The sequence below is a fragment of the Oryctolagus cuniculus genome, chromosome 17, assembly GCF_964237555.1.
Source record: "Oryctolagus cuniculus chromosome 17, mOryCun1.1, whole genome shotgun sequence".
Classification (NCBI taxonomy): Eukaryota; Metazoa; Chordata; class Mammalia; order Lagomorpha; family Leporidae; genus Oryctolagus; species Oryctolagus cuniculus.
The window spans coordinates 56,881,602-56,906,944 of NC_091448.1; the positions used below are offsets into that span (position 1 = coordinate 56,881,602).

The 25,343-nt window shown below is 44.2% G+C and overlaps 1 protein-coding gene and 1 long non-coding RNA gene across 8 annotated transcripts in view; one reads left to right on the forward strand and one right to left on the reverse strand.

Moving 5' to 3' along the window:
* Positions 1–25,343, forward strand: part of ARHGAP44 (Rho GTPase activating protein 44) — a 189,083-nt gene that overhangs the window by 18,417 nt on the left and 145,323 nt on the right. The window lies entirely within an intron of this gene.
* Positions 5,105–25,343, reverse strand: part of LOC138846218 (uncharacterized) — a 30,177-nt gene continuing 9,938 nt past the window's right edge. Inside the window, exons 2-3 of the long non-coding RNA XR_011383674.1 lie at positions 9,018–9,157; positions 5,105–5,383 (exon numbers count right to left, since the gene is read on the reverse strand). This is a non-coding gene — a long non-coding RNA (uncharacterized lncRNA). The remainder of the gene's footprint in view (positions 5,384–9,017; positions 9,158–25,343) is intronic.

Consider the following 25,343-nt stretch of genomic DNA (forward strand, 5'->3'; position numbering starts at 1 on the left):
ATATACCCCTGTGCTGGCTGCAAATGATATGACCTCCGGCTGAGGCAGTGTCAAAGGGCTGATAGCTGAGTGGCCATCCGGCAATATTCCTAGCAGCTAGAGCGTAAGTCCTTTGTTCTTGAATCTGGTATCCACTGCACCTAGTATGTGCCAGATTCTCTGCTAGAAATAAGAGGGTGTGGAATAAAGCAATTTAGCCATTACCCTCGAGGAGGTGTCATTGATGGTACTTTGGGTGTTTCGGGTGTGGTGAGACCTGAGGGGTGAAGCATTGTGAACAGGCTACAGAGAGTGGGAATGGTATATGTGGTTGCCAAGGGATGTAGTGTGTGGCTCTTTCAAGGAAGTAAAATGATTTCTTATGTTTTGAGCATCGTTAGGCGTTGGGGTGAGGCTTGTAAATAGGATGACCATCTAATTTATTTGTCTAAACCATACCATTTCTGAGGCTGATTATATAATTAATGCAGGAGAAAGCAGATGAAACCTGGGAAAATTGTATAGTCACTGTAACTTAACAGACATGACTAAGTAGATTTGGATTCTGAGTGCCAATGATAAATTATTGAGTGAGCTCTCTCCATCTGTTTTATCTGTTTTTGAATTATGAGTATGTCAGATTCCTGTAGATGGATATTTTGGTACCATTACTTCTTAGTTGTGAATCTTGAAGAAGTCATTTGGGTAGACCAGAGAACTAAATGGAGAGGAGCAAGACGGGTACCAGAGAGACTAGTTAGGATGTGACACAGTGCTAATTAGGAGACTAGTTAGGTAATCCTGGTGAGAAGATGGCTATCTGGGTCAGGCTTGTGGCCATGAGGAAAGGAGCCCGGGAAAGGCCCCAGAGCTAATTAAGATGTTGGGCCGGGGGCCTTGGTGCAACCAGAGGGATCAGCAGGAGGTAAAGCTGCTGCTGAGGTTCGGGCCTGGGCACGGAGAAGACGGTGGAGTCAACAAGTGGAGGAGCATCTGTCTGTGTCTGTGATTACAATCATAAATACAGCGTTTTTAGTGAGTTACGACTTGTTCCGGTGAATTAGCAGCCTGAGGGGTTATGGGAAGTCCTGAATTTATAGCCAGCTCGGTAGAATTATGGACAGCTTTGGCATCATCAAAATTAGTGGCTACCATCTGAAGCAGGCAGTGTTGTGAGATACTTTGTCCTTACTTGCTGGGAGTACTGCTAACTCAGAGTTGAATTGTAGGATACGCAGCAGATGTCAGAGTTGACATAACTTTCATGTCAGAGTTGATATCACTTTCTCTCAGCAGTTGGCATTGGCAGCAATCCCTAGTGTTCCTTGCTTTACAGGCAAACCCCTCCAGTCACTGTCTCCATCGCTACATGGTATCCTCCCTAAGTGTTTCTGAGTCTGTCCTTTTCCTCTTGTAAGGACACCAGTGCTATTGGATTAAGAGTGCACCCTACTCCAGAACAAGCTCATCCTAACGAATTCCATCTGGCAGTCGCTCTGTTTCCAACTGTAGTCACACTCTGAAGTTCCTGTGGTTAGATTCACATCTTGTAGGAGGCGCACAATGCAATCTGCACTACAAAGGCAGGCATTTCTCATCCAACAAATTGCCTGTTTTCTTCCAAGCGCAGTGGTGGAGGCCCACAAAGCAAAGAGTCGTGAGTTTGTCAGTTCATCTTGTCTTGTCCTCAATGGGTTTATGTTCTGGCAGGGAAAATAAGATGCGAACACACTGCAGATATCACTTATGTCCTAAGATAGTATGAGATGCTAGCGTGGTTGGAGAACAGAACAATCGCTTACAGTTTAGTGCTCATGGTTCAAGCAACAAAAGGTGGTTGAAGCTGGACTTTGGAAGGCAACATGGGATTTTGGCAGATGGAGAAGGAAGGGAAGATGTAAATGAAGATTTGAGATGGCAAAGCGCACTACAGCGAAGGGGACGTGCAAACCTGAGCTGCTGGATGTGTATAGAATTTCTCAAAAAATTATTAACTCAGTAAAGTAGATTATGAGGCATCTGTAGGTGGAATACTCTCAGAATCAGATAGAAATACACCAGCATACACCGCTGTCTCCAAGAGACATGCACAGATGGAAAAGCAAGATGCAGAACATTGTCTACAGTATTTGACCTAATTTCTATAAAAAGCATATGGGGGAGGGGTAAATAGGCTCCCAAGCATACATAGTTAACATGCTTGTAAATGCACAGAACATCTCTGGAGAATATAAAAAAACTGCCCACAGGGCTTCGGGATGTCTGGGGACAGGCAAGAGAAGACCGGGTTTCTCACCACATGCACAATCTAGTTTCTATTTTTTAAAAAACAAAAACAAAAAGAAACCAAGTTCGTATTCAAACCGACCTTACTTTTGCATTTTGAAATACCTCTTTTCTTTTAAGAAAAGCCACAAACTTTGAAAATTATAGTTCTACTGGGTTCTGGAAAAGTCCCTGCTTCTCTGGAGTATTGCCTTTATTGATCCCCTTGCTAAACAATGGCAGGTCCCACGCAGATATACGGGAGCCCTTGGTTCATGGGACCCTAGTTTACACAGACTGCCTTATCTCTCACTGTTGGCCAGAGCCGCAAGCAGCCACTCTGTTTAGAGCTGCACTGCTCCACCATGCCCATGCCATGGCTTAGGAATTTGCTTTGCATACAATAGTCAGCTACAGAAACCACTGTTCCTGGTTTGGAGTGCACTAATGCATGTCTCAGGAAGGCAAAACATCCACCACTGAGACCCACTCATGGGCAGCTTATCCCCAGACTGCAGGAGAGAGGCTGATGTCCCTCCTGGTGCGTGGTGAGTACCAGCATGGAACTGAGACTTATGCAGGCCAGCCCATCCACACTGTGGCTCATCAGCCCTTTGACATCACCCCACTTGGTATCAGATTATGGGGTTTCTTCTCAGTATTAAGAAGAATGTTACTTCTGTTTTTATCAGGGTTATTGATTGTGCTTTATCTTTTTACTGATGGCTGAAAGCTTGAGGATTGATGGTGATATTTGTCAGTGCCCTTTATGATAAGCCTCAAATGTGGGTGCTCTCCTCAGTGGGGTCTTTCAGACTCTGGTACAGTCTGCAGGGGGTGATGGAAATACCAAGTTGTACTCGCCTTCCTGTCATCAGGCATCTGTGTCCCAAGCTTGTGTTGTAACTTCTCAGTACCTTGAGCAGGTGCAGATTAATTCCTTAATTACTTTGGGGCCAGAATGAAAAACAAGGAAGCTTATACATTAACATAATATATATGCATATATATACACACACATACACAAACACATACACATGTATATTGAGGGCACTTCAAAAATTTCCTGGAGAACGGAATTAAGAGATCGGTTTACTTTGGTGTGAAAATATTTTGAAATCCATGAATTGGGTTTTTTATAATGTACATTTTCCATGATCTTTAAAGCATTCTTTAAAAATATTCATTTACTTGAAAGGCAAAGAATGAGAGAGAGAGAGAGAGATCTTGTATCTGCTGGTTTACTCCCCAAATGACCCTAATGGCTAGGGCTGGTCCTGGTTGAAGCCAGGAGCCCAGAATTCCATCCAGGTCTCCCATATGGGTGGCAGGGGCTCAAGTACTTGTGCCATCCTCATCTGCTTTTCCAGGGGCATTAGCTGGAAGCCGGGTTCAAAGTGGGGCAGCAGGGACTCAGACTGGCTCTCTGATATGGGATGCCAGCATGCAAGGGGTGGCTTTACTAACTGTGTTACCATGCTGGCCCATCTATGACCTTTTTTTTTTTTTTTTAAGATTTATTTACTTATTTATTTGAAAGTCAGAGTTAGAAGGAGAGGCAGAGAGAGAGAGAGGTCTTCCATCCGCTGGTTCACTCCCCAGTTGGCCGTAATGGCTGGAGCTGCGCCGATCTGAAGCCAGGAGCTTTTCCGGGTCTCCCATGCAGGTGCAGGGGCCCAAGGACTTAGGCCATCTTATTATACTGCTTTCCCAGTCCATAGCAGAGCTGGATGGGAAGTGGAGCATCTGGGACTCAATCTGGTGCCCATATGGGATACCGGCACTGCAAGGTGGCGGCTTTACCCGCTAAGCCACAGCGCCGGCCCCACTAATATCTTTTTGAAGACCCTGCGTGTATTGTGTTCCTCTTCTCCCTTATACACATGTAACAGATTTTTGCAGTGGTTTTCACATTTCACATCTGCCTGGCACAACTCTTCAGAAGTACCCTCTTGTTTTCTCCTATTTCATTTTATTTCCTCTTATTTTTACTTTTAATTTGTTCTTTTACTTTAGATTTAACAAGAAAAAAAGGCAACCTCCTCCCCTTTTGTGAGTGATAGAGATTTTGCATCACAGTTAACCATTGGAGTCAGGCTATTGGAAGAAAACCCTTCGACTCCCCTTCCCACTCTTCAGGCCCCTCTCAGCCTGCACGCAATGCATGGGAACCCTGGCTCCATTTCCAGTGAAACACCTCCCTCCTCCCTTTACTGCCATCTCTCCTGGTTTTGTAGAGGAGTGAGGACAAATGGACTGTCTTGCAAGTTGTTCTGGTTTTTAAAGTGATAGTCATCCTGTCTTTATAGAATCTCCCGTCTCCTGGGGTCTGTAGAATACAACAGAGCAGGGAGGAGAAGCAGGTTTCCCCTCATGGTTATTGTGCAGGCATTTAGAGGGGGTAGGCTCGTACATGGGCGCTTGATGTACTTCTTTGCAAACATAACCCGTTATGCCTGTTCTGTGAAAGAAACAAGCAATTGCCCTTTGTGATCAGTGAATGTGTATTGTGTTCAATACTGGAAGAAATACAGAAATAGTGTTGATGAGGCAGAAGAGGCTACAATAGTGGAGAAGAATATTACAAGGAGTAGTATATAAAAGATCAGAAGGATTTCTGGTGGGAGAGTGGAGCGGACCTTGAGGACTGTGATAGATAATGAACCATAATGCTGGTCAAGAGCAGAAAAGAGATTAGCCCCAAATCACAGCAGATAAGTAGCAGACTAGAACGTTGTTGGTTCCAGGTACTGCCCAGGTCCCGCACTGGCTTTTAGCTAGCTACAAATAACACTACAAAAACCCTGCAGCCTCTCTTTTCTCTCCTTTTCTTGCTTGAGAAGCTTCATGGAGAGGTGGATCTTGAAAATAGCCTTTAAGAATAGTTACAAATTTAATAGAGAGAGGAGCCAGCCAGCCGTTAGAGAGGCAGGAATAGATGCTGTGTTTCACAGGCAGTAGGATGGATGGATGGAGCTGTGGAGTTGATGGAAGGGTCCAGTGTCTGGTAGACTGGCTTTGGAGAGCTGCTGATGCTGAGCCAAGGGTTGAGATGTGTCTGTTAGGAAAAGGCAGTTCCTGGAGACAGTTGAAAGCGGGGTGAGATTATAGACGTGGTGGATTTGGACCAGCGCTTTATCTGCAATGCAGAGTGGATTGGAAAAGGGAGTTTAGAATGAAGGAAGCCAACAAAGAGCATCAAAGAGAAGGCAAATTTGGTGGAGATTCTGGGTTTTCAGATGTATTTGGGCTCTAGGTCATGGGTTTTTTTTTTTTTTCAGTTCTTCACTGTTCCTCTTTTATTCATCTTGAAGTGGGCTTGAGCCGGGAAGATAACCTTTCCCCCTTTGAGAAGTTATAAAAGTAAATGTACACTCCTTTGCTCAAATTGTTGTACGAGTTCTTAGGCCAAAAGTGGAGGAGGCTTTTACATGCATTTGAGTAGGGAGGGAATGTGACATATCCATCCCTGTCATTTTAAGGAGAATAAATAAGTCATAAAAGATTCTTGTGTATAATAAAACACTCTGAAAATTGGAAAGAAGTTCTAAACTGTCATTATTTTCAGATATCATAGTCTATGTAGGAAGCCCAAAAAAGCCTGCAAATGAATAATTAGAATTTTAGAATTATTAGCTGTTGATCAAGTTTGCTGAATGCAAAAGAAAGGTGGAGGGACTGTATTAATATCAAATAAAACAGACATCAGGCCAAGCAAACTTACAGAAATAAGGATATTACATAATGATAAACGGTTCAATTCATCAAAAAAAGACATGCTAATCCTGTGTGTATGTTCTCCAGAGAACAGAAATTGAACATACATGAAGTGATAGAAATGAAGGGAGAAGTGAACATATCCACAGTTAAAACTGGGGACTTCAGCAATGGGGACTTTCAGTTATTGATGGAGTTAACACCCAGAAAATCAGCATGGATGTGCAAGAACTTCACACTGTGATCCAGTGAATGAATCTAGTTGACATTTGTAGAACGCTTCATCTAAAAATAAGAGAATACATGTTCTTTTCAGGGGTTCATGAAATACTCACCTTGGTTGACCATATCTTCAGTCATACAATAAGTCTTCAACAAATTAAAAGTTTTGAAATCATACACAGTATATTCTCTAACAATGGTAGAATCAACTAGAAACTGGTAACAGAAAGATAACCAGGAACTTGGCTGGTGCGCGGCTCACTAGGCTAATCCTCCGCCTTGTGGCGCTGGCACACCAGGTTCTAGTCCCGGTCGGGGCTCCGGATTCTGTCCCGGTTGCCCCTCTTCCAGGCCAGCTCTCTGCTGTGGCCAGGGAGTGCAGTGGAGGATGGCCCAAGTGCTTGGGCCCTGCACCCCATGGGGGACCAGGAGAAGCACCTGGCTCCTGCCATCAGATCAGCGCGGTGCGCCGGCTGCAGCGCGCCGGCCATGGCGGCCATTGGAGGTGAACCAACGGCAAAGGAAGACCTTTCTCTCTGTCTCTCTCTCTCACTGTCCACTCTGCCTGTCAAAAAAAAAAAAAAAAAAAAAAAAAAAAAGGAAAGATAACCAGGAACTCAAAATAAACACATTGAATGTTTACTATGAATAATTCAAAAGTCAAAGAGGAAATTTCATGGGGAATTACAGGCTATTTTGAATGGAATGAAAATGAACACACAACATATCAAAATTTTATCAAATGTAGTTGATGCATAGAGGAAATTTAATCATATTAAATGCCTACATAAAACAATAATGGTCTCAAATCCAAAGCTAAGCTTCTCCCCTGAAAGAAAAAGAATAAAAAAAAAGCTAAATGAAGTAATAAAGGGAAGAGTAAAAATCAATGAAATAGGAAAAAGAAAAAAAAATTAGAAGAAATGACACCAAATGCTGATGTTCTGAAACTATAAAAAAGTTGATTTAGCTAGATTGACGATGGAAAAATATAAGGAGACACAAATCACAAATGTCAGGAATGAAAGAGGGAATAACATTACAGACCTGATGAAATCATTTAAAAAAAGACAAAAACATTATAAACCCACTCTGCACATAAAATTTAGGTAAGATACAGTAGTTCCTTCAAACTCACAAATTACCAAAACTCAATCTAGACAAGCAGAAAACTAGAATTGTCTTAGATCTATGAAGAAGTTCTTTCTGAAAGCAAAACTCCAAGCCCAGATGGTTTCACTGGAGAGTTAAAGTAATACAATCAATTATACATAGGCTCTTTCAGAAAATATTTTGTGAGGCTGGTATTAGCCATGGGAATAAAACCAGGCAAAGACATTATAAGAAAAGGAAAATATGAACCAATAAACATAGATGCAAAAATGATAAATTAGAAAATTCAAGGATATATAGAAGAATATGAGAGCACTTCAAAATATTTGTTGCTGGAAAATGGAATCAAGAGTTTATTTTGCAGAGAAAAAATTTGAAATCCATGTATGAAAGTGGTCTTTTTTTTTTTTTAATGAGCTACCTTTAAAAAATATTTATTTATTATTTGAAAGACACAGTTACAGAGAGGCAGTGGCAGAAAGAGAGAAAGAGATATCTTCTGTCCACTGGTTCACTCCTCAAATGGCTGCTATGGCTGGAGCTGCACTGATCTGAAGCAAGGAGCCAGGAGCTTCTTCCAGGTCTCCCATACAGGTGCAGAGACCCAAGGACTTGGGCCATCTTCTACTGCTTTCCCAAGCCACAGCAGAGAGCTGGATCAGAAGTGGAGCAGCTGAGACTTGAACCAGTGTCCATATGGGATGCTGGCACTGCAGGCAGTGGCTTTACCCGCTACGCCACAGAGCCAGCCCCATGAAAGTGGTATTTAAAAAGTTTGTGAAAAACACACATTATGAAAAAACTATGCAAGAAATTCATTTTTTTGCACCCAAATAAACTTCTCTTTTAATCTTATTTTTCATGAACTTTTTGAAGTATCCTCATACACTATGACCAAGTGGGCTTCACCCCAAGAACTTATGATTGGCTCAATATTCACAAAACAATCAATATACTTCCCAAACTTAGTGACTGAATAAGAAACACCATATGCTCCTATCAACTGGAACAGCAAAAACATATGACAGAAGTCAAAATCCACTCATGTAAAGTCGAGCTTAGAAATATTAGTACTTTAATCTGATGAAAGACATCTGTCAAGCCCCCAGAACTTGCATCATATTAAATGGTAAAAGACTGAATGCTTTAACCCTGGGCTTGAAATCAAGAAAGGGATATTCACTTTTACTTCCTATACTTTGCCTTGTACTGGAGATTCTAATCAGTGCAGGAAGGCAGGAAAAATAAATAAAAGGATCTAGATCAGAAAGGGCAGTACGTAAAGCTGCCCCTTTTTGTAGATGACAAGATTGTCTATGCATAAAATCCTGAGGAATCAAAGAAAAAGCTTCTACAACTAATAGGTGAATAAGTTCCAGGATGCAAAAACAAAAATATATTTCTGCATGTAGGGGAATTCAAAGTTGTCTTGCTAATCAGCCTTGTATTGATTTGGTTCCTAGAGCCAGCCAGAGGAGAGCTGGTGGGGAGCAGAGGAGGATCTCTCCCCTCTCTGTCAAACGGGCTAGGGAGAAAGACCGTATAGTAAGTCCCTCCCCCCAGTGCCATATGGTTACCTTCGCTGAGTCACTGTACAGGGTGGTAAGGCAAGTGATTGCAGGGTTTCCAAGGAGTGTGGCTACCAAGCTGTCAGGATTAAAAGATAGAGCTTGCAAAAAAAAAAAAAAAAAAAAAAAACAACAGAATGGTAGAGAACTTACTTGATCCTAGACTGATAGGTATGCCAGACATGAGAATGTATGCATCCAGGAAGAGGAATCTTTGCTTCCTTCTTTTGGTCCAGCTGGGGCTCTGGAGACTAGATCCAAAGCCTTGAGGAGGAGGGTTGCTTATCTCTTGGCTGATGGAAGAGGAAGAACCATAAAGATTTTAACCTTGGTTAATTGTCTCAGTCTTCATGCTCTTTCTAAATATGCCAGTTAGATTTTTGTTTGCCATTTGGGAGGACATTTGGCCTTGATGGCAGTTTCACTAATTGGGAGGATTTAGATTCGTTTGAACAAGTACTCAGTTAGAAAGACTACTTCGTAGTCGAACAGAAGGCACTGGCCAAATCTGAATCCAATCAAAACAGGACAGATGTGCAACTCAACAGGGACTGAGAACAAAAGCAGAAATGTAGGCATGGTGGTGTGGTGCATCCACTTGTCAGCTAAAATAGAGTATTACAAAAACCAGTGACAGTCACACATGAATTTTATTGAAAATGAGAGGCAAGGCAACCGAATGGAACTGGCAACCAATCAGGACCAACAATCCTTACCAGAATGTGGCCCCCAACAGTGAGTTACATAGCTTTTTATAGTAGTCTGTCTGCTAGGGCTCACAATTTCCAACTGAACCCTTGTATGTAGTGAACGATTAAAAAAAAAAAAAAGCAATATGGTTGTAAGATAATAGTTAACAATAACAAACCCAGAAACAATAGCAGATTTGAGATAGGGTTGTAAGGTAACTGTGCAGGGTACATTTCTGTCAGCTTAGGCAGAACACTTGGGTTGTGTCTTTTCTCAGTTCCTTGGAATTTGAGCCCACATAGTTTCACGAGATACACCCTTAGCCGTTGCCAGCAAAGCTAATATGTACAGAAGCAATAAATCTGCTATTAGCCCTCAGCGACACACTCCATTTTGATTTTGACTGTACAGGTGAACAAGGGATATGGTTTCTTTAGCAATATCCATTTACCTGGATATCAGTAATAAGAACAGGGTTCTCAGGGAAGTTGAGATTCTGATACTTGGTTATTTTTGGTTAGTTTTGTTCACAACCTAGTCAGAAAGTTGTTCACAAAAGAGAGTTCAAAATGTGCCTTGAGCCAGTAATGTGCATGGGTACATATATTCAGTTGTCTCAGCAAATAAAATTCATTTCATTGTATACTGTGCAGTGTGAGAAAACCAGTCTGGTTACTATATGAGTTGCAGGAGTTGGACAGAAAAACCTTGATGGGGCAGTAGCTTTCCCTTGGCTAGTGTGAACTAGGGAGCTGTCACCTTGGGAATGTTGAATGATTCCAAAACATGGACAAGAGACAATAGAGAAGTGAAAGATAGGAAACTAAGCCTTCTCCTCCTCCTCTAGGAAAGCAGTGTTTTTGAGCTATGAGAATCACAATTTTTTTTTTTTTTTTTACCTTCGGTTGCATGGTGTTGCTTATAAAAAAAAAAAAAAAAAACAACTCTCAGCTTTGTATTATAGGCCAACTTAGGTACTATAAGGAAGGATAGTTGTCAGGACAGCCTGGCGGTCTAAGGCGCTGCATTCAGGAAGGATAAGTTTAGCCTAGTTTTTTTTGATGACTTCCAGAATCATTGTGCCAGTACCAGTAGATTTGTAAACCACAGTTCCACCTTCTGTGTACAGACCTATCTTGGTGCTGGGATGGCCCTGAGATTTCATAAAGGTACCAATTCCAGTTGATCAATACTTTGCTGGGACACTGTCCTTGAAAGTGTCCTTGAAAGGATTGAGAGTCTGAACCTGGATTTGGTCAAGATGGGCTACAGTAAACAGTAAATAAGAGGTCAGCAACCTTTTCTATGCAGTACCAGTTAATAATTCTTCTAGGCTTTGATGGAAAGTATGCAACTTTGCTTTTAAAAATGTGTTTACTTATTTGAAAGGCAGAGAGATTGAAACAGATAAAGGGAGGGAGAGGAAGGAAGGTCATCTGTCTGCTGGTTCACTCATCAGATGCTGGCAGCAACCAGAACTGGATCAGGCTGAAGCCAGGAGCCAGGAACTCCACCCTAGTCTCCTACACAGGTGGTAGGGCCAAGTACTTGAGCCATCACCTACTGCCTCCAGGGTGCATATTAACAGAAAGCTTGATTGGAAGTGGTGCTGGGACTTGACCCTAAAGACTGTTAATGCACGTGGGTGTCCTGGAATGAGAAAGCCATGCCAAGATGGCTGCTGGCAACAGAAACTGCCTGGCAGCAGGCTGTGATTGGATGGCTTCAGAAACCACATGATAACGGAGCCTGCCTGGCAACGGGCTGTGATTGGACGGCTTCAGAAACTGCCTGGCAACAGGGTATGATTGGGTAGAGCATAGACCGCCCCTTGACCGGATTGGCTGCCTTGGCTATATAAGCTGCTATAGCAACTGAAATAAACGAGTCTGCAGGCTGCTTGCCTCTGGCCTGCTTTCACTGGACTCCCAGGGTCTGTGTGGTGACTCTGCACCTCTTGCCCCCACCAAGCTCCTCCTCCTCAGAACGAATCAACTTCAACACGTGGACATCCCAAGTGGCATCTTAACTCCTGTGCCAAGTATCCACCCCTCAACTTTGCTGTTGTAGTGTGAAAACAATCACAGATAATACTTAAGTGGTAGAGCATTGCTGTGTTCAAATAAAACTAGTTATAGGCCCTGATACTTCTTTCATGTAATTTTGACATGTCAAAAACATCCTCCTCCTTTTTATTTTCTAACCATTTAAAAATGTGAAAAATTATTCTTAGCTGGTGGACCACACAAAAGCAAATAACTGGTTTGCTTTGGCCTGTGTGATGGCTTTTTCTCCCCACCCCCCACTACAATAGATTATCATTGGCTGACTTTACCTTGGAAGGGAGAGTGGTGCACTCTTGCTCTCAGAGGAGTACGTGCTTGAAGATCCGGCTCCTTCACTTCTGATCCAGCTTCCTGCTCATGTACGCCCCAGGAGGCAGCAGATCGTGGCTCAAGTCCTTGGATCCCTGCCACTCCTGTTGGAGACTTGGATTGAGTTCCTGGCTCCTGACTTTTGCCTGGGCTCAGCCCTAACTTTTGCAGGCATTTGGGGCAGTGACCCAGTGGGTGCAAGTTCTGTTTCTCTCTGCCTTAAAAAACAAACAAAAATCTCAAAACCAAAAAATTCTCATGCCTCAGTGAGTCTATGAAGCATAAGTAAGCATAAATAAGGCCATGTTGTGTTTAATAAACTATTACTGTTAAGAATAGTTTCATGGTAAGAAACCAAAGTCTAGAATGCAGGCCATTCACAAAAACAATGATAGAATTGTCCCATGCTAAAGGCCTTGAGTGGAGTTGATGAGAGCTTAACAAAGACAGTTGTGTGCAGCGATAGAGCCAGGGACAGGATATCTTGGACAAGGCAGCACTGGTTCCCCTGCCTACTCTGCCTGGTTCCTCCACCCTCTCCCCTTCCCAAGGCATGGCCCTGACTCTAAGCCTACGCTTAGATGCTAAATGTTGAGTTTCTGGAAGGGGCAATTGTCCCACCTGCACAGGTTAATCCCCAAGCCAGCAAGAAGGATGGATAGATGGTGTTCTGGTGAAGTATCATAGTGGTCAGGGTACCTCCTGCACTGTGTAAAGAGAGGTTTTTTGTTTTTGTTTTTGTTTTTTTTTTTCTCTCTTTTTCATCTGCAGAGGCTCTTAACTCAGAAACCTGCCTTTGTAAAATCTCCAGTTTAGTGTAGACCCTGTAGTACAATGTGTCATCCGGGCAGTCTCTCTTGACAGTGGGTATCACCAACAGCTTGTTTCTTGAGATACTATGATTGTATTTATGATAAAAAATGAACCTTCAGAATCCCAATTTCCCTTAATACTGCTAATCAACTTGCTCATCATCAAACCCATGCTCGCTGTGCCTACAGCTGAGCAGATAAACCCAGCTGGAGACAGGTTGGTACACTGTGAAAGCTTTATACCCCAGTTTCTCAGGCTTTCAGCCTTCAGCTGAGTCCACAGCTGCCCTGATTTTTGGACTTGGACTGAGGCATGGCACATCTCCCGACTTCTGCAGCTTGCAGATGACCTGTCATGGGACGTCTCTACCTCCACAAACATGTGAACTATTTCCCTAATAAATCCCCTCTCATCCATACATCCATCCATCTCCTTCCTATTGGTTCTCTCTGAAGAACCCTAATAGATCGAGATAGGATCACCTTAACTTATTTTTTAAGGATTTATTTGTTTGAAAAAGTTACGGGGAGAGAGAAAGAGATCGAGAGATCTTCCATCCACCCACTGTTTCACTTTCCAGATAACCACAACAACCAGGGTAGGGCCAGGCTGAAGCCAGAAGCCAGAAGCCAGGAATTCTATCCTGGTCTCCCATGTGGTTACAGGGTCCCATGTGGGTATAGGGTCGCATCTGCCACAGCTTTTCCCAGGACATTAGCAGGGAGCTGGCTTGGAAGTGGAGCAGCTGGGACATGGACGGGCGGCACCCATACGGGCTTTCGGTTTCGTAGGAGGTGGCTTTACTACAGCCCCGGTCTCAGGTAACTTTCTGCTACAAAGCCCAAACCCCACCTCTCTATATAACCGTTTCCTTCTTTCTCTTCTTGTTCTACAAAGAGTCTTTCTTCTTTCTATTCTAGTTGCATTCTGCTTCTCCTCTCCTGAACCTTATTATGCTATCAAGTATCTCTTTTCTCTCCTGTTTGTCCAAATCATCTTTCACATAGTTTGTTCCATCAACATTGAATATGTTCAAAATCTTCCACCTAAACCACAAAAGCTCCTCAGATGCTCCCTCCACTCCCACCTTATCCTCCCTTTCTTATAAAGCCAACTTTTTGGGAAGACTTGTCTGTGCTCACTGCCTCCATCTCTTTGCCTCACATATGCTATATATCACACTGTCTCTGGCTTTTGGCCTTATCAGTATAATTAAACCATTCTGCCCAAGCTCAATGAGGGCCCAAACCATCAAACTGGGTATTGCCAAATGCAGTGGACATCTTTGAGTCATTTGTATTTGACCCAGCAGCGACATTTGGCATTTTTTCTTAAAGTGTGCTTTTTTTTTTTATTCCCCTTGGCTGTAGTGATACCACATTCTTCTGCAGTTCTTCCTGTTTTTCTGGCCACTCCGTATCTGTCTCCATGACAGGAAATAATGGATTTCCTCGTGGATCATTCTATAATCTCTCCCTATGCAATTTCCTTCATGCCCTTGGCTTTGGTGGCCATTTTATGCAGATGATTCACAAATTTACTTCTCATAAGCCCCATTTGAGCTGCAGATGGTAGATGCTCAGGGCCTTAAACAACATGGAAAAGATACTGAATACTGAACAAGGCATGGAGTAGGATGACGACCTTGCACTGGTAGGAGAGGCCCTGGAGCAGACGTGTGGTATGGCAGTGCAGATACCGCTTGGACGTCTGCATTCCCAACAGGAGTGCCTGGTTTCAAGCCGCATGTCTCCTCCTGATTTCGGTCCCCTGTGAGTGTGTACCCTGGGAAGCAGCAAGTGTTTGGGTCCCAGCTACCCATGTCGCAGGCCCAAATTGAGTTCCTGACTCCTGGCTTTGGTGGGACTTTCTGTGTCTGCCTTCCAAGTTAAAAAATAAGTAAATAAAATTCCTGCATGTGTAGAGTAAACAAGAAAGAGGCAAAAGTGGAAGCAGAGAGACCTCTTAGGAGACTGATCGCTGGGAAAGAAGTTGTGGGAGCTTGATTGACCAAGACCTGTCCAGGTCAGTGTCCAAAGGTGTCTCAGGCTCAACACATCCAAGACCTCCTTCATGCTCTTCTACTCAGACTGTGCGATCATGGTGCCAGCCGTCACCGTCTGTCCAGTCCAGCCGGATGACTCCACCCCGCTTCCTGCTTCCAGTTCACCATTATGAACTCTGGCCCTCTTCTACTCTAAAACAGCAGCTACAGTAATCTTCAAAATAGAAATCTGATGTCCTCCTCAGGCTAATTCCTTTCAGTGTTTCCCATTCGTCTCAGGAAAATGGCTGGAAAATCTGAATTTTTGTCCACAAAAGGCTCTTTGCAGTCTGACCTTGGTGCATCTCTCCAGGCCCTCTCCTACCTCCTTCCTTGTGCTTCCGTGTTGCTCTGCCATCTACTACCTCATTCTCTGCTACCCTGACCATAGTTACTTGGTCTCCTATTCTTGTAGGATCTCTGCCCAAGTAGCACTCTGGGAAAGATTTTCCATAGTGCTTAACCCCAGCTTAGGTCAAATTCTCTTATGTTCCTTTGAAACCAGGATTCTTTCTTTGGTAGGATTATTTTACATTCCAAATATAAAGTCATTTATAAGATTATGGGATTACTGTTATCTATGACACAAAGAACTGTATTAGAGTTCTCCAGAGAAACAGAACCTGTGTGTGTGTGTGTGTGTGTGTGTAGAGAATGAGAGACAGAGATTGAGGTTTACTTTAAGGAATTGGCTCATGTCAGGTGTGAAAGCTGCCAGGCAGACACCAGGGTTGGTGTTCCCATGTCCAGTCTGCAGACTCCTCCTCGGGGATCTCTGTCTCTTCTCTTAGGGCCTTCAACTGATTGGAAGAGGCGCAGCCACATTAGAGAGTCATCTACTGTACTCAAAGTCAACTGATTTCAATATTCATCGTAGGGGGAAAAAACACTTCACGGCAGCATCTACACTGGTGTTTGCCCAAAAACTGGCTACAGCAAGCTAGGCCAAGTTGACACATGAAATGAACACTACTGCAATTTTATTTGAAAGGGAGAGAGAAGTGGGTGGATGTTGCTGTTGATTTCTCAACAATGTTGCAGTGGATTCGTTTCTGAGAGGAGCAGCGTGGTGGGGGCAAGAGGGGCGGAGTCACCACACAGACCCCGGGAGTGGGTGAAAGCAGGCTTGAGGTGAGCAGCCGGCAGACTCGTTTATTTCAGTTGAAACTACATCTTATATAGCCAAGACCAGCCAATCTGGTCAAGGGGCGGTCTATGCCCCATCCAATCACAGCCTGTTGCCAGGCAGTTTCCAAAACCATTCCTGAGTAACTAATGCTCGCTTGCCAGTGGCCACCTTGGCATGGCCCTCTCATTCCACCACAGGTGGGTGGAAAGAGGTGGGAGGAGAATGAGAGTATCTTCCATCTGCTGATTCACTCTGCAAATGGTTTCAACAGCCAGGTCTGGGCCAGGTCAAAGCCAGGAGCCAAGAACTCCATCAGGGTCTCCCACATGGGTGACAGGGGGCCAGGTACTTGAGCCATCATCCGCTGTTTTCCCAGGCACATTATCAGGAAGCTGGATGGGAAGCAGAGCAACCAGGACTTGTGCTCTGATAGATAGGGTAGGCGGGTGTTGTAAGCTCTGGCTTAACCGCGGACCCCACCCACCCATCATGGCCACCACCACCACGTTTGTTTTAGCTCATGTGCCTGCCACTGCGTGTGATGTGGAGAAGGCTCTTGAGAGAGATTGATTGCAGGGATTTGGGAAGGTTAGATTTGTGATTCGAACCTTTGACCACTGCCAGTGGGTGTGGTGGTGCATTGCATGGTTGTAAGCACTGCTCTTAGTATTCATTCTAAAACATTTTGTTTATAAACCTTTGGTGGTTCCAGAGACATGTCTCATTTTTGATAAATTTTTTTTTTATTTATAGTCCCTCTCAGCCTGTCTCTGCAGACTCTTTTATCTAATCGTGTATGAACACCTTATCAGTAACTGAACCTGACCATTTGATTCTCCGTTTTCTAGTTTTCCTCTTTGTATCTTTTTTTTTTTTTCTGTGTTTTCCTGGGTGTAGCAACCCGAGCCAACTTTGTTCTCAGGGTAATTGGACCATGACTTCATTTAGGGAGATAATTGCATTTTTATTTCCCAATGCTCTTAAATTTTATTGGCCATTTTGGCTACAGCAACACACTGTGCTGAATTTTCTATTTCTATAACCAAACTTATCATCCTGGCCTTGTCTCCAGAGTTTTCTATTTCTGTCATTGGTGCCAGACACTGAGACAAGTATCCTGGGAGTGTTCCTCGACTTTCCCAGCCCCACCATTCCCATTCCCTTACAAGATCGGGCTGATTCTGTCTCACGTGATCCCCCGATGTTTATCCTTCCTGCTTCTCCATTTCCCCCAACAAGACCTGACGGGGTCCTGGTGTCCGGACACTCTTCCCTCCAGCACTGCCACGGGAATCTTCCTGAAGATCAGCCTCAGTGTTTTTTCCTTCTCCCTGATGCCCAGTAGCAGTCACTCATTTGAAACTTACCAGTGCTCCCCGCATACCAGATAATACCCCAACTTTATTGCTTACTATTGGGCCTTCTGTCCAGAGGATTAGGCTAGTTTTACATCTCATATCATGGCCTCCTGTCATTGTTGGTCTCTGTCACTGTCATTCTGTACTCTGATTAATTTCCCTTCTCTCTTTACCCATTGAAGCAATTTGAATATATTGGTTTTTGCCAGTATTTTCGTATTAAAACACACACATATATATATATTAATTTTGGTTATTTTAATCTATATGAATTGCATTTTAGATCTGTTAATTTTGCTTTATTTTCTATATTTCACTGCTTTTCAGATCTGTCTGTAATTCACTGTGAAGATTTAGTGCTTCTAATTGCTGTTTCTCCTTTTGTTCATGTCCTTTCTGTTTATTAGAGTTTAATACTTTTCTCCAGAGAGAGTGAATGGATTAATTTTATGTATTTCATGAATTATATTGCTGTTATGAATGATATATCATGCTATATTTCACATTTTTTTCTGTTGTAATGAGATTTTCTGTAAGTTATCAATAGTCTTGATAAAGTCTCTCATTAATTCTCTCAGTTGGTTGTCTATTAAATTTCCTTAGGATTACATTGAGCCCCATGGCATTGATATTTGATCACTTTTGGCTACAAAAACTGTAATTTCCAATGGTTCAACCTAATAGATGACCATATTGTCTTTGAATAATGATAGTTTTTCTCTTTCTTTGCATTCTCTCTTTTTTCTTTCCTTAGATTTGTCAGATCTTCCAGACAGTGTTAAGTAGTGCTGGTAATGGGTATCCTACAATTTCCTGTTAACCATAATATTATTCCCAGGTTTTTGGCTCATGTATGTATATTCTATCATACTTAAGAAGTTCTCTGTTATTCAAGTTTGCAATGAGATATTTCCAGTTCTTATTTTTTCTAATTATAACAGTTACTGAATTATATCAAATTGTTCTGTATCTGTTGAGATAAGCATGTCATTTTTCTTTTTTGCTATATATAAATGAAGTAAATAAATTTCATAGATTTTTAAAAAAATTTTATTTGAGAGGTAGACTTACAGAAAGAGGGAGAGACAGAGAGAAAGGTCTTCCATCCATTTGGTTCACTCCCCACATGGCTGCAATGGCCAGAGCTGGGCCAATCTGAAGCCAGGAGCCAGGAGCTTCTTCCAGGTCTCCCATGTGGATGCAGGGGCCCAAGGACTTGGGCCATCTTCCACTGCTTTCCCAGGGCGTAAGAGAGAGCTGGATCAGAAGTGGAGCAGCTGGGACTCAACCCGGCACCCATATGGGATTCTGGTGCTTCAGGCCAGGGCTTTAACCTGCTGGGCCACAGCGCCGGCCTCCTCCCCAATTGTTTTGAAGTCAGTGTCTCATGACTCAAATCTGTTGTCATTGTTGGAGAAGATGCACTGGTCTGTTTCACTCTCCTTGGTCTAGGCTGTTAATATGAGAAGTCAGCAGAGTCTGATGAGAGTCCCTTCCAAGTTTAGTCACAGATTGCTCTGGGAATCTGGGCAAGTCATGTGACCTCTGGGGGTTTAAGATACCCACTCCTCACTGCAAGATGAGGAAGGAATCAGATTAGGAGCTCTGCAAGGGTATTTTTCCCCCAGTTGCAAACACAAATCTATGAAATGTTTTGTTAATTTTTTTTGCCTTTTGATAGGGAGCTATTCCAGACAGCTCTCATCTGGTGTTTTGCTTAATTTACACACAATGATTAATTTACACACAAGCTTAGCCCAGCTCCCTTGGCAACGCTTAGCAACTGCCTGCTTTCAGAAAGTAGTTAAGGCAGGTGGTTTAACAGGATGTTAATGCACAGCGTAGCAGAGCACAGAGGTGAGGATAGGGTTTATGTGTCTGGGGACACATCTTACGGTTTGCAATTATTTTTTTTCTTCCTTTTCTAAAAGATTTATTTATTTATCTGGAAGGCAGAGTTACAGAGAAGGAAAGAGAGGTGAAGACAGAGAGCGTTGCATCCTCTGCTTCACTCCCTAAATGGCCACAATGGGCAGGGCTGGACCTGGCCCAAGGCAGGAACTTTGAACTCCATTCGGGTCTCCATGTGGGTTGCAGGGGCCCAAGCACTTAGGCCATCTTCCTCCACCTTCCCAGGTGCGTTAGCCGGGAGATGAATCAGAGGTGTGGCAGCTGGGCCTTGAACCGTGCTATGGGATGTCGGCATCGCATGCGGCAGCCTTACCTACCGTGCCACAACACCAGCCCTGCAACTGTTTTTCTTTAAATGTCTGACATCGCCTCATCTGAGCTTTGCCCACCACCGCAGCTTTCATGACCTCTTCCAGAGGTTTATTCTGGCTGGGCCGTCAAGAATTTTTTTTTTTTTTTTTTTGAGTGCTTACTGTGTTCTAGAACGTGGTCCTAAATTTATGCCATACCAAACCTCATTTAATTCTCCAACAGTTTTCATAAGGAAAGGGGTGGTGTCTCCTTTTACAGATTCAAGAAAATATCTGGGGGCCGCAGAGCCAGTCATGAGCCCAGCGTGAGACCCCAGGCTGTCCACATCCAGATACTTTGCTGTTTGCCCTGCACTTTCTCCTACTGGAGTCACTTGGTTATCTCTGTCAGTGTTAAGCAAAGCTGGGTTCTGGTTAAGTGGTCAGGACAGAGTTCAGTGAGAAATACGAGTATGCTACAGGTCAAGCCTCCCTCATCTGAAAAAAGCTGGGGTTCCTGATCGGTTTCAGATTTCAGATGTTTTTAGATTTGGGAGTATTTGTGTAGACTTCAGTGGCTGCACATCCCTAACATCCAGAAATCTGACATCTAAAGTGCTCCCAGTGGTGCTCAAAACGTTTCAAATTTTGGAGCTTTTTGGGTCTTAGATTTTCAGATTAGGGCTGCACAGACTGTACCATATAACAGGGGGAGGCTCCAGCGGGGACTGAACTCAGCTCCTATGATTTCGCATAAGGGAAGTGCAGAGCTACCAAGGGTCGCTCACTGTGGATGCTGATGGGCTGTCTGTGAACTGCTGTGATGGACAGGAGCGTCTTGTCCTGTCCTGTCCTGCCGCACGGACTGGGAGGCAGAGGCCCGTCCTCACTGATGACCACGTTTCAGAGCAGCGGCTCAGTGCCTTGAGGACAGCGCCCCTGAGTTGTTAGGAGATGCAAGGGGACTTCAGAACGTTTGTGGAAAATGAAATTAGGAGAAAGCGTTTATTTTTATTAAAAAATTTTGGAAATCTATGGGTGTTTTTTTTCTTAATACACATCTCCACAAGCGTATTGAAAACCACCCCTCTACATCTCCAAGGGACAGAGGAAGGGTTTAGGATTCTTTGTAGGGAGTGCTGTCAGAAAGAGTGGTCAGGGAGCCAAGGGCAGGTGCTGCCCAGGGCCCACAGTAAATTTTTTTTAAGATTTTATTTATTTGAGAGGCAGAGTTACAGACAGAGGAAGAGACAGAGGTCTCCCATCTGCTGGTTCACTCCCTAAATAGTCACAACAGCTGGAGCTGAGCCAGTCCAAAGCCAGGAGCCAGGAGTTTCTTCCAGGTCTCCCACGCAGGTACAAGGGCCCAAGCACTTGAGCCTTCTTCCACTGCTTTCCTGGGCCATAGCAGAGAGCTGGATGGGAAGTGAGGCAGCCAGGACATGAACCAGCACCCATATGGGATGCAGGCACTGCAGGTGGAGGCCTAGCCTGCTACACCACAGGTCCACCCTTCCCCTAGTATATTCTTTTTGACAGCCTTGGGATTCCTCAGGAAGGCACTCTCAGTGGGGCTGGATCCATCCTGGGGATACGATCCTGAGCTGTTAGAAACCATGTCAGACACTGGGTTTGTTTAAGGCCAACAACTTTGAGAGGCGGTTGGAGTCTGTAGCTCTTCCAGACCAAGGTTGAGCCTTGTGTGGAGAGGGCTCAGGGAAGACCAGCCAGAGCTTATCCTGGAGAGAGTCCGTGTCACCTCTTTTGTGTGTTAGAAATACAGAAAGATCTTTTCTGGTTGTCCTCATTGGTTCCACGCCAGGGGCAGTCATTTGGCCTGAGTGGAGTCCCCTACCAATTAAAGCTTCCTGTTAATACACGCCTTGGGTGGCAGCTGTGGTGGCTGAAGCACTTGGGTGCCAGCCACCCGTATGGGAAACCCAGATTGAGTTGCCAGCTCCTTACCTTTGGTCTGGCCCAGCACTGGCTTTTACAGGCATTTGGGGAGTGAACCAGTGGGTGATGGGAGCTGTCTCTGTGTTTTTCTGCCTTTTAACTAAATTAAAATAACAAGGGTTTAAAAAATAAAAAGTAAATGAATTTAGTTCCATATCACAAGAGCACAGGTCTTCCTTCTTGTACTGAAAGCCAGACCTTTCTTGGCCTGGCCTTTTCCTTCCCCGACAATACACTGACCACAGCTTGTGCCGTGAGCTCAGCCCTGCGTGGGGAGCTCTTGTCTCCTGACTTCATCCCTGGGCTGCAGCACAGCAGGGATCCCATTAGAAACAGCTGAGCGTGGTCTCCTGGTCTTCCCTCTGTGCCTGGGAGAGCAGGGACAGCTAGGTGAGAGCACAGGGTGGGGGGCTGGGGTGGGGAGGAGGAGTCAAAGTTGCCAGCAGCAAGGATGCCCAGCGGTCTAGAGTAGTGCCCTGTGCCCATAGGGCCTGACTGTGCAAAGGAGATTCCTGATGCTGAGCTTACTTGAATGTGTGTGTGTCCGTGTCTGTATTCATCATCATCATCATCCTGTGATGTGGGGACGTGATTGCCGCTGTCGTATGACTAAGCTGATACACAGCCAGCTTTAACTGGGGTCCTCTGAGCCCCTGCTGACTCTGGCATGCATTTTGTTGTCTGTTTCTGGGCTGTGGAAGCCACATTTTCCTTGGATGATGGTGCAGACCTGGTTACCTTTAGCGAGGCTTGATGGGCCCTTTGAGTTACCACTGGGTCCCGCTCAACCTGTCTTTGAATTTTCTTCTTTCCCAGTCCTCATCTTTTCAAAGTTTTCAGCACTTGCTTAGTGTCAGCACCTGCTCCTATCTGCCTGCCCCAGCCTGTGCTGGCACCTGCTACTCAGCTATAGAGTCCCTGGGTCCTTGCACTGATCCCACCCTTGTTCCTTCTGACCTCTGTCTCAGTGACAATGTGCTCCTCACTGTAATAACCACAGGATGAAGTTTGCAGTGGTCTCTTGATGGCCACATGAGAGACAGTCCAAGACCTCAGTGAATGCTGGAAACTTGAATAGCAACAAGCCCCAACCATAATATGTATTTTCCTACACATACAAAAATATGATAAAATATAATTTATGAGTTAGACACAATAATAGATTAACAAGAGTAGCTAATAATATAACAGCTATAACAATGTACTCTAATAAAAGAGAGATGGGTGGGGTCTGATGCTGTGGCATAGTGGGTAAAGCTGCCACCTGCAGTGCCGGCATCCCATGTGGGCACTGGTTCAAGTTCCGGCTACTCCACTTCTGATCCAGCTCTCTGCTATTGCCTGGGAAAGCAGTAGAAGATGGCCAAGTCCTTGGGCCCTTGCACCTGTGTAGGAGGTCCAGAGGAGGCTCCTGGCTCCTGGCTCTTGGTTCCTGGCTCCTGGCTTCAGATCGGCGCAGCTCCTGCCATTGCGGCCAACTGGGGAGTGAACCGGTGGATGGAGGACCTCTCTCTGTCTCTGCCTCTCTTTCCCTCTCTGTGTAACTCTGACTTTCAAATAAATAAATCTTTAAAATTATGTAATATATGTGTTAGACACAGCAATAGACTAACAATACTAATGAGTAATAGTTATAACAGTGTACTCTAATAAAAGAGGTGGGTTGGGGCCGGCGCTGTGGTGTAGCAGGTAAAGCTTCCACGTGCAGTGCCAGCATCCCATATGGGCACCAGTTTGAATCCCAGCTGCTCCACTTCCAATCCAGCTCTCTGCTATCGCCTGGGAAAGTGCTAGAAGATGGCCCAAGTCCTTGGACCCCTGCACCTGCATGGGAGACCTGGAAGAACCTCTTGGCTCCTGGCTCCTGGTTTTGCATAGACCCAAATCCAGCCATTGTGGCCATCTGGGGAGTGAACCAACAGAAGGAAGACCTCTCTCTCTGCCTCTGCCTCTCCATAATTCTGCCTTCCAAATAAATAAATAAACAGAGAGAGGTGGATATAATCCTCCTGTCTGAAAATATCTTACTGTGCTGTACTCACCATTGTGCTTGTGATGGTGTGAGATGCTCCAGTGCCTGCTCGGTGAGATGGAGATCCTGTGGTAGGCATTGGGAGGTAGGACTAGGCTGCTGCATAAGGACTACTATGGTATCATCGCAGGCCATCTGGTAACCATGACAACTGCTGACTACTCTGCTTTTCAGATAAGTGAAATCAATCATAAAATAAAAACTTTTTTTTTTTTTTGACAGGCAGAGTGCAGTGAGAGAGACAGAGAGAAAGGTCTTCCTTTTCTGTTGGTTCACCCTCCAGTGGCTGCTGCGGCTGGCGCACCACGCTGATCTGAAGCCAGGAGCCAGGTGCTTCTCCTGGTCTCCCATGTGGGTGCAGGGCCCAAGGACTTAGGCCATCCTCCACTGCACTCCTGGGCCACAGCAGAGAGCTGGACTGGAAGAGTAGCAACCGGGACAGAATCCGGCGCCCCGACCGGGACTAGAACCTGGTGTGCTGGTGCCGCAGGCGGAGGATTAGCCTATTGAGCCGTGGCGCCGGCCAAAATAAAAACTTAAAACATAACAAATGAATTTGGTTCCAAGTTATAAAATTACAAGTCCTCTGCTGCTTTTTTCCCACCCCCACAATATGCTTTGTTGCACTGTTGGTGATCACAGCTTTATACAAGGTTAGTGTGGCACGGAGGTACCGGAGAGGATGGAGCAAGACAGCATGGGATTTCATCCCACTGCCAGAGTAGCATGCAGTTTAAAACCTGCAGCTTGCTTATTTGTGAAATTTTCCATTTAATATTTTCAGGCCATGGTTGACCAGGAAACACGGAAAGCAAAACTGCAAATAAGGGGAGGCCACTGAACATTCCCAGACAAGCTACACCTGCTGTGAATGTCTTCAGCCTGGGAGTGCCAGCCATAGGAAACTGAGTCTCAGTCATTCAGCTAGCCATGCCTGTTGCGTCTACTGCACTGTATTGGCCTTGGAAATAAAACACAGTCCTTTCCCTCGTGGAGTTTATGTCTGAGTAAAAGTGATTTTTCTCAGGGTTATAACATTATATATATTTATATATATATATATAAAGTTATATATATATTTGAAGTTATAAGCATATATATGTTTATAGGCATGTTATATTTATAAGGTGAAGAAATCAGTGGTAAATTAAGAGTTTGAAGAAACCTCAAATGCATTCTTTTTCTAGTTTCCCTTATCATGCTAGCATTCCTTTATCAGTAATCATGTAAACATTACGACATCTAGCTTTATTTTATCCTAGAATCACATTTTCCCTATTAGGTTTCTTTAAAAGTATAGTTAATTCTAATCGTTGCTTTTATTTATTTCAAATTTTTGGTTGCTAAGGAGACCAAAAGGCAGGCTTGCTAAGAGGGTTGGAAAGGACTGAAAAACAAAATGCATTTTTCCTCTTCCCAAAGAATCTTGTGTAAGAGAAGGAAAGATTTGGTATGATCCAGAAAGGAGACTGTGCCCTCAACATCCGTGTGGCCTCAGGGTCCAGTCCTCTGACATGCTTGATCTAGAGAGGACATGTCACATCTCTGGGAAAGTTTCCAGCAAAGGTGTCAGTCACCAAGTATTGTCATCCAGTATGAATTTTAAATGAAAACCTGAAACCCAGTCGAGTAGAGGTTTGTCATCGACCTTCAAGAATAAGAAAAGTGTGGGAGTGTGTGTGCACAAGCACACATATGCATGTACGTAGGATATTTTTGGTCATGACCAAAATGAAGCAAAACAAAGACCTGTTTCTGGTTTTCATTATAAAGGGCAGAAAAACTGAATTAATTCCTTGGCTTAGAGGCCAGGTCCATGGCACAGTGGATTAAGCTGCCCCCTGCAGTGCCAGCATCCCATATAGGTTCTGGTTTAAGTAC